The 8,590-nt window shown below is 44.2% G+C and overlaps 1 pseudogene; it reads right to left on the reverse strand.

Moving 5' to 3' along the window:
• Nucleotides 1–939: 939 nt before the first annotated feature.
• Nucleotides 940–3,723, reverse strand: LOC120054523 (annotated as a pseudogene).
• Between the last annotated feature and the right edge of the window lie 4,867 nt (nt 3,724–8,590).

The raw sequence follows: 8,590 nt of genomic DNA on the forward strand, positions 1-8,590 counted from the left end.
TATTGTGGTTCAAAGTAAATCAGATTATGGTGATACAGACTTTGGTTATTCCTGGTCTTGACAATACAACCATGATCTATGTGTCTATCTTATATCCAGATCTAATGCATTGGTATCGGATGAAAAGCCCTTAGCAAAGGGAAACATTGTGGATGATATATTGGACTTCATGTCATAGACTTTTTGGGGGAGAGAAATTAACAACATATAGGTTATATCATGCAAAAACACCAATCCAAAGTGGTAGCTCATAGGCCCTAGCCGTGTTGCCGTATTACCTGTATAGAGGCAAGTGTGTTTGCTGTACTATAGCATTCGTTACATTGCATTCATATACCCATCCAGCGTTATACAGCCTAGTCTGTGTAAAGTGCACTATGGCTGGGACAGGCCAGGGGAGACACAGCTCCTCAGATTGGGCAATTTTAGGGTTGTTGGGGGGGGGACTTCCTGCCTCTTCAGTTGGCTTCAGTCTCATGGCGTGCCAGTGCAGGGGGCAGGGTGGTCCCGCAGGGGCCGTGGAAGTGGAACCTGTAACACACAGAGATACAGGTGTTAAAGGAAGTTTTATAGCACAGACAAACCGAGAGACAGACAGAGAGACAGACAGAGAGACAGACAGACAGACAGACACAGACAGACAGACAGACAGACAGACAGACAGACAGACAGACAGACAGACAGACAGACAGACAGACAGACAGACAGACAGACAGACAGACAGACAGACAGACAGACAGAGAGCGAGAGCGACAGACAGACAGACAGACAGACAGACAGACAGACAGACAGACAGACAGACAGACAGACAGACAGACAGACAGACAGACAGACAGACAGACCCGAACATCGGCCGTGCGCAGTAGAAAGACAAAGCGAGAGAGAGACAGCCATAATAAATAAATACTGTTACCAAGAAGTTGCTGACCTGACTGTGACTTACCCTTTGCCCTCCAGGGCAGCACAGATGGGGCTCTTGTGGCTGACCGCAACATTACCACAGCTCATACAGCTGGTTTTAAACAGACTGCTTGTGGTCAAACACGAGGAGGAGAGGAGGAAGAGAGGAGAGATTAGAAAAGAGAAGAGACTGACAGTAGACAATGATAATGTGCCAACTCAAACAGCAATTTTTTTAACAGACTGACTGTGGTTACAGAGACCGACAGATGAGGAGAGAAGGAGAAGGATTAGTAGAGAAGAGAAAGAGGAGAAGAGAGAGAGACAGTAAACAAAGAACAAGGGAACCAGACACAGATAAAAGTAACCATACACCATCTACAGACTAGTCTAGTACCCAGATCAAGCTAACTAATGTGCTTAGTACCCAGATCAAGCTAACTACTGTGGTTAGTACCCAGATCTAGCTAACTACTGTGGTTAGTACCCAGATCTAGCTAACTACTGTGGTTAGTACCCAGATCTAGCTAACTACTGTGGTTAGTACCCAGATCTAGCTAACTACTGTGGTTAGTACCCAGATCTAGCTAACTACTGTGGTTAGTACCCAGATCTAGCTAACTACTGTGGTTAGTACCCAGATCAAGCTAACTACTGTGGTTAGTACCCAGATCAAGCTAACTACTGTGGTTAGTACCCAGATCTAGCTAACTACTGTGGTTAGTACCCAGATCTAGCTAACTACTGTGGTTAGTACCCAGATCTAGCTAACTACTGTGGTTAGTACCCAGATCTAGCTAACTACTGTGGTTAGTACCCAGATCTAGCTAACTACTGTGGTTAGTACCCAGATCTAGCTAACTACTGTGGTTAGTACCCAGATCAAGCTAACTACTGTGGTTAGTACCCAGATCAAGCTAACTACTGTGGTTAGTACCCAGATCTAGCTAACTACTGTGGTTAGTACCCAGATCTAGCTAACTACTGTGGTTAGTACCCAGATCAAGCTAACTACTGTGGTTAGTACCCAGATCAAGCTAACTACTGTGGTTAGTACCCAGATCTAGCTAACTACTGTGGTTAGTACCCAGATCTAGCTAACTACTGTGGTTAGTACCCAGATCTAGCTAACTACTGTGGTTAGTACCCAGATCTAGCTAACTACTGTGGTTAGTACCCAGATCTAGCTAACTACTGTGGTTAGTACCCAGATCTAGCTAACTACTGTGGTTAGTACCCAGATCTAGCTAACTACTGTGGTTAGTACCCAGATCAAGCTAACTACTGTGGTTAGTACCCAGATCAAGCTAACTACTGTGGTTAGTACCCAGATTGAGGGAAAGCATGTTTTTAGATGAGGCGAATAATCAATTTCTACAAAAATATAATTGCTTTCACATCTCTAAATTGTCTTGATCAGGCTTCCCTAAGCTGAGAACATTGTGTAGAGATTGTTTTGAAGTCTGTGAAAGCTTATATGGCATATCTACAGCCTAGACTACTACCCAGGATGAAGTGACATTAAACAATGGAATGAAACTAGCCTTCAACAATATTCTCTGAAGACACACTTCAATAACATGAGCCCCCCAATAATCACTACTAGCTAATCAGACACAGGTTTACACCCCAAAATGGCACCCTATTGCCCATCACCTGTAGGGCTCTGGTCAAAAGTAGTGCACTTCATAGGGAATAGGGTGCCATTTGGGACGTATTCCCAGTGACAGTGACATTGTAATATTATCGTGGCTCTACTAGCTAGCTATTCGGGACAGTGAAAGTCAACCTGAGTGACATTTCCGTGGTTACAATACCGTGTATCTCCAGGACGTTGGTGGATCTGGCGCGGTAGTGCAGCTCGTCGATGTTGTGTGATGACGGTGACGCGGCATCCCTGTCTCTGCAGCTGCGCCTCACACTCTGCTATGGCCAAATGGGCCGGGTTGGGGCTCTTCCTCGGCATCACCTGATATGTAAAATGTATGGATTTTTGTATAAATGTATTGTTGTACTTTCACTTACACTATTGTATATTAAACATGCTCAGTAAATTGCATTTCTTCACTTTCTCCGGTAGTGGTAGAACTCCCACACCTTGGACGGGTTCTGACTGAACGCACCAGGGGTGGCCAGGTCCTGATGTAGGGGAAGAGAGGAAGAAGAAAATTAGGGAGAAAAAAAGAGGGAGGGAGGAAATGGGGGGAAGGAGAAGGAGGAGGGAGAAACAAGGGAAGAAAGAGAGAGGGGGCGGGAGCGGAGGAGGAGAAAGGAAGAGGGAGAAACGGGAAGAAAGAGAGGGCCCTGGTCAAAAGTAGTGCACTATAACAGGAATAGGGTTCCATTTGGGATGGGAGATACCTAGTCAGTTGTACAACTGAATGTATTCAACTGAAATGCCTGAGCAGGGGTGTGTTTCCCTGGGCTTGCCATTTCCTCCAGAAGCCTCCTTCTCTGAAGGTTGGGACCCCACTCTCTGCGCTCAACACTGATCCCGTCAAGATGGCCACGTGTTTGGCTTTAGAGAACAAGTCCCTGAACACTGCCAGGTCTGAAAACACATGCAAACAAAGAAAGCAGACAGAGACAGACAGACAAAGCATCAGTTAACCCAGGAACTAAATGGGATGTACGATTTCACTGTGTGTGTGTGTGTGTGCGTGCGTGCGTGCGTGCATGTGCGTGCGTGGGCATGCGTGTCTGTGTACTAGTCCTACCCGAGCTGTGTCTGGCCATATCCTGTCTGCCCTGGGTCCGGGGCTCTTTGAGACGGACACAAAGCTGAGAGATGATGCCTCTACTGGTGCACTGACGTACAATCATCAGGGTTAACTAACTCAGGGCTGGGACAGACAGGAAGAGAGAATACACATTTTAAAAAGAACACAGGAAGAGAGAATACACATATATGAAACACACATTAAGAAGTAATGGGTCACCAGAATACCTGTACCCCACAGATGTTGACACAGCAAAGGACAGTGAACTTAATTCAATTCGGACAAAAAACATGATTTATCCCAGAGGGACAATTACTTTGGACACACAAAGGTTTCTTGAGCTCTGAAGATGACAGCTATCTAGTATCCAATGCAACTCAAGCACAGGGCTGTGTTCAGCATAGCCGCGAGAAGTAGGGGTACTGAGGGTGCTGCAGCACCCCCTGATGAATCCAAATGCAGTACCAGTCAAAAGTTTGGACACATCTACTCATCAAAGGGTTGTTCTTTATTTTTACTATTTTCTACATTGTACAACAATAGTGAAGACATCAAAACTAGGAAATAACACATATAGAATCATCTAGTAACCAAAAAAGTGTTAAACAAATCAAATATTTTGAATTTGATCTTCTTCAAAGTAGCCACCCTTCGCCTTGATGGCAGCTTTACACACTTTTGTCATTCTCTCAACCAGCTTCATGAGGTAGTCACCTGGAATGCAATTCAATTAACAGCGGTGCCTTGTTAAAAGTTAATTTGTGGAATTTCTTTCCAACTTAATGCGTTTGAGCCAGTTAGTTGTGTTGTGACAAGGTGGGGGTGGTATACAGAAGATAGCCCTATTTGGTAAAAGATCAAGTCCATATTATGGCAAGAACAGCTCAAATAAGCAAAGAGAAACAACAGTCCATCATTACTTTAAGACATGAAGGTCAGTCAATCCGGAAGATTTCAAGAACTTTGAAAGTTTCTTCATGTGCAGTCGCAAAAACCATCAAGCGCTATGATGAAACTGGCTCTCATGAGGACCGCCACAGGAAAGGAAGACCCAGAGTTACCTCTGCTGCAGAGGATAAGTTCATTAGAGTTAACAGCGCCTGAGATTGCAGCCCAAATAAATGCTTCACAGAGTTCAAGTAACAGACACATCTCAACATCAACTGTTCAGAGGAGACTGCGTGAATCAGGCCTTCATTTCCGAATTACTGCAAAGAAATCATTATTAAAGGACACCAATACGAAGAAGATAACTTTCTTGGGCCAAGAAACACGAGTTAGACCGGTGGATATCTGTCCTTTGGTCTGAAGAGTCCAAATTTGAGATTTTTGGTTCCAACCGCCGTGTCTTTGTGAGACACAGAGTAGGTGAACGGATGATCTCCGCATGTGTGGTTCCCGCCGTGAAGCATGGAGGAGGTATGATGGTGTGGGGATGATTTGCTGGTGACACGGTCTGTGATTTATTTAGAATTCAAGGCACACATAACCAGCATGGCTACCACAGCATTCTGCATCGTTACGCCATCCCATCTGGTTTGCGCTTAGTGGGACTATCATTTGTTTTTCAACAGGACAATGACCAAACACACCTCTAGGCTGTGTAAGGGCTATTTGACCAAGAAGGAGAGCATTAGCCACCTATTTCATTTATCTGTATTTTTTTTTACTACTCTAGGGTTATTATTATTGCTTGGATAACCTCATTAACTATTATGTATTGATTTATTTGTCATTATTTTATGCTGTGCGCACTGAATTATCACTGGAAGAGTTATCACTGAATTATCACGGTGAAGTATTGTAATGTTTGTTTATGTTTCAATTAATCCCATAAGGGATGGGCACGAAAATAAAATGTTGTTGATTCAGTCATTCATTTACTATGTTATGTCTAGTCTATGAGACCAGGCTGGAATTTATCCATGTCCTTACCCTGTTTAGGCAGTATATGTAAGAGGTGTGGTGTGTTGTGTATTGTGATTGGAAAGTGCTATTGGTTGACACAGTTGTTTTTTTCATTCGCTTGACGGAATTTGATTACACGATTTAAATGTTTGAGATGAACAAATCAGGTGACAAATGGAGAAACGCGCTGTAAATGACAATGATTTCGTTCGTGTTTGCATATCAGCGACACTTCTGGTTCAATTCTGTCCATTGTACCATCCACTAGATGGCGTGAGCTTGATTTCAAAAGAGAGAAAATAGTTGGAGAATAGCAGCTTTCAGATGGCATCCCCCATGCCCCATGGTGCATGTAGATTGGTGTTTGCTTACAGATCACTTGACAACTATTAGAAACCCCTGCCATGAAGGCTATGGAATCCAACATAATACGCCATAATGAAGAAGACCGATATTCTAGACATCTAACTCCCATCGTGTAGTAGGGTAAGGTTTGGTACTTGAGAGAAAGGGCCAGACAGTCTCAGGATAGGATCCCCAATTATACGGATTTACACTGATGATGTGTTCTCACAATAGCAACTATGTGTTATTCTTTGCTATGGCAGACAGGGAAAGTGTGTGTGTATTCCACTTTATCTTTTCATAAGGGAGGAGGGACTTCTTCTAATCGAATGTCACTGCTCATCTCGTGCCACTGGAGGTGGTTCGCCCATCTTTCTCTCTCTCTCTCTCCCTCTTCCCGTCACCTCCGTTTCTCATCGACCGCCCCACCTACACCGTCTGCCCGTGCATGAGCGTTGGCGGCGCCGAGTGTCGTCTCGCTCAGTCCCGCCGGTTGCCCGTGGACAGAAGTTGCCCGACCGAGGACACCTAAATGGCGGCGTTACCGGAGGATGAGATAGACCGTCGGCCGATCCGGAGAGTTCGGTCCAAGAGCGATACGCCTTACATCACCGAGGCGCGTCTCTCTCTCCACCTGGAGACAGGTAGGTGAAACACGCGCGCACCGCCGCACAGACATACACGCACTATCTGACTGCGTGGACCTAGTGGTTGGCTAGATGTGGGGTTCGCGGTTCGACTCATTGTGTTACAGACAGTAGCTCAAGGAGATGCGTGTTATGGAAAACTATGTGATGTATTTTTTTCCCCATTTTGCCAATTGTATGCTATCAAATGGAGAGGATTGTGTTATGACATACTATCTGTGACGTTATAGCCTGCCTGTGTTCAGAGCTGCGCTGCGGCTTGATGGGAATGTGATAACTATGCACACAGTGCCTCCTTCGTGCATTGTATATCAGGCAGCTGAGCGAATATAGTCTTGTATTTGGATTGGTTTCCAACGTGTAGGCTATATTTAAGATGACATTATAGGCCTATATTATGAAAAGGATTTTCAAAATAATGTCGATGAAATGATTTTCCAATGAAAGGGTCTGTTATCTTGCACTGTTGTCGATTAGGCTCGAACCAACTGGCCATGCATTTTAAATCTAAACCCAATATTCTGCAGCTGAATCCATTACTGTTTTTAGCTAGATAGTGTGACTGTGCGGCTTCTAGCTGGTTTGCAGATTTCCAGAGTGAATGACTCGATTCACTTGCATGAATGCAGCTGGACTTGTTCTATAATCTAGGCTACATTCTCACTGTGACTGACCAGATCCAATTTTAGAGGTTGCTTCTGGTTTGGGGTTCGTGTGACCGACCGATAGTAGCCTGTTCTGCATCTACAATAGCCAACAGCCTGTAGGCTACACGCGTCACGCGCAGGAGCTGTCCTCTCTGTCATGGTGCTTAAACTGAAACTGCCACCGTCCCAAATCACGCGACAGACAGCGGACCCCGATTGATTAGTACGAACGTTATTTTCCACACATCAGATTATTCACGTCTTGACAGATATTCATAATATATGGGTACCTGTACTCTTAAGGTTTGTGGATGTGTGTCAAACGACTCCCCCTATCCAACGTTATAAATCCCAGTCACGTGGTGTGCAGTGAGCGTATATTCTCCCTATCCGACAGATGCCAACTCTCCGTGGAGGAAGCCTCGCATGGCTGGCTATTATTCTGCTCTACCTGGCACATTTTTCTTAGCCAGGTATTTTCCTAGTGTTCAGTTTATTTGCAGAATTTATTCGGTATTCCATTATGGATTATGATTGATTTGGGAGTTGGGTTAGATACATTTATATGAATTGCTTTAATGTAGCCTAAACTTGCGGTGAATGCATTATTCTAGTTGACAATTGTATACAGATGAAATGTATAGTAGCCTGCAACAGTACAGCAATCTATGTAGTCAGTCACGCATGGCTCCATTTGTGCTCCAGGATACGCTGTACATGGATGAAATCATCCACATGCTCGCCTTAAACAGAGTTCTTACCCATCCCTCATAGTCTCACAGACAGTGCTCCCACCAACCCGCCTCGCAGAATAAGGGAACATCACAGAGAGTTAACACACACAGGGAACTTTATTGTCAAACAGCAGTAATGATCATGGAACTGGTCTGAAAGTTACAGAGAATGAGAGATAATTAATATAAATGGATGCAGTAAATACAGCAGAATAACTACATGTAATAACATGGATATAAACAGTGCAATTGTGCAAAGGAATGGAATAGATTATTGAAAGAAATAGTACAACAGTGATAGTGATGAATAAAACGAAGGACTGTATGAAATAAACAAACATGTTAAATGTAATGTAACATACATAACCCAGTAGTAACCATACAGGGAATAATAATTACTAACAAATAATAAACAAAGGCAAATCCCAGCCAAAACAACAATAAACACTACTCACTTTTACCCACGCACTCGCTGCGCATACTGCCATACATCCACCTCTGATCTGCACTGTAGGCAACCGCCAGCGCGACAAGGTCTTATTTCTAGGGATACAAGAGCATGCATCAGGCCTGGCTAGCCAGTGCAGGATCAGGTAGATGTTTTCATCCAATCAGAGTGTGCATGATCAGCTCATGCAAAGAGTGTGGGCCAAGTGGGCAAAAGCTGATGGGCTGAGACCATGGCTCCT

The sequence above is a fragment of the Salvelinus namaycush genome, chromosome 10, assembly GCF_016432855.1.
Source record: "Salvelinus namaycush isolate Seneca chromosome 10, SaNama_1.0, whole genome shotgun sequence".
NCBI lineage: Eukaryota > Metazoa > Chordata > Actinopteri > Salmoniformes > Salmonidae > Salvelinus > Salvelinus namaycush.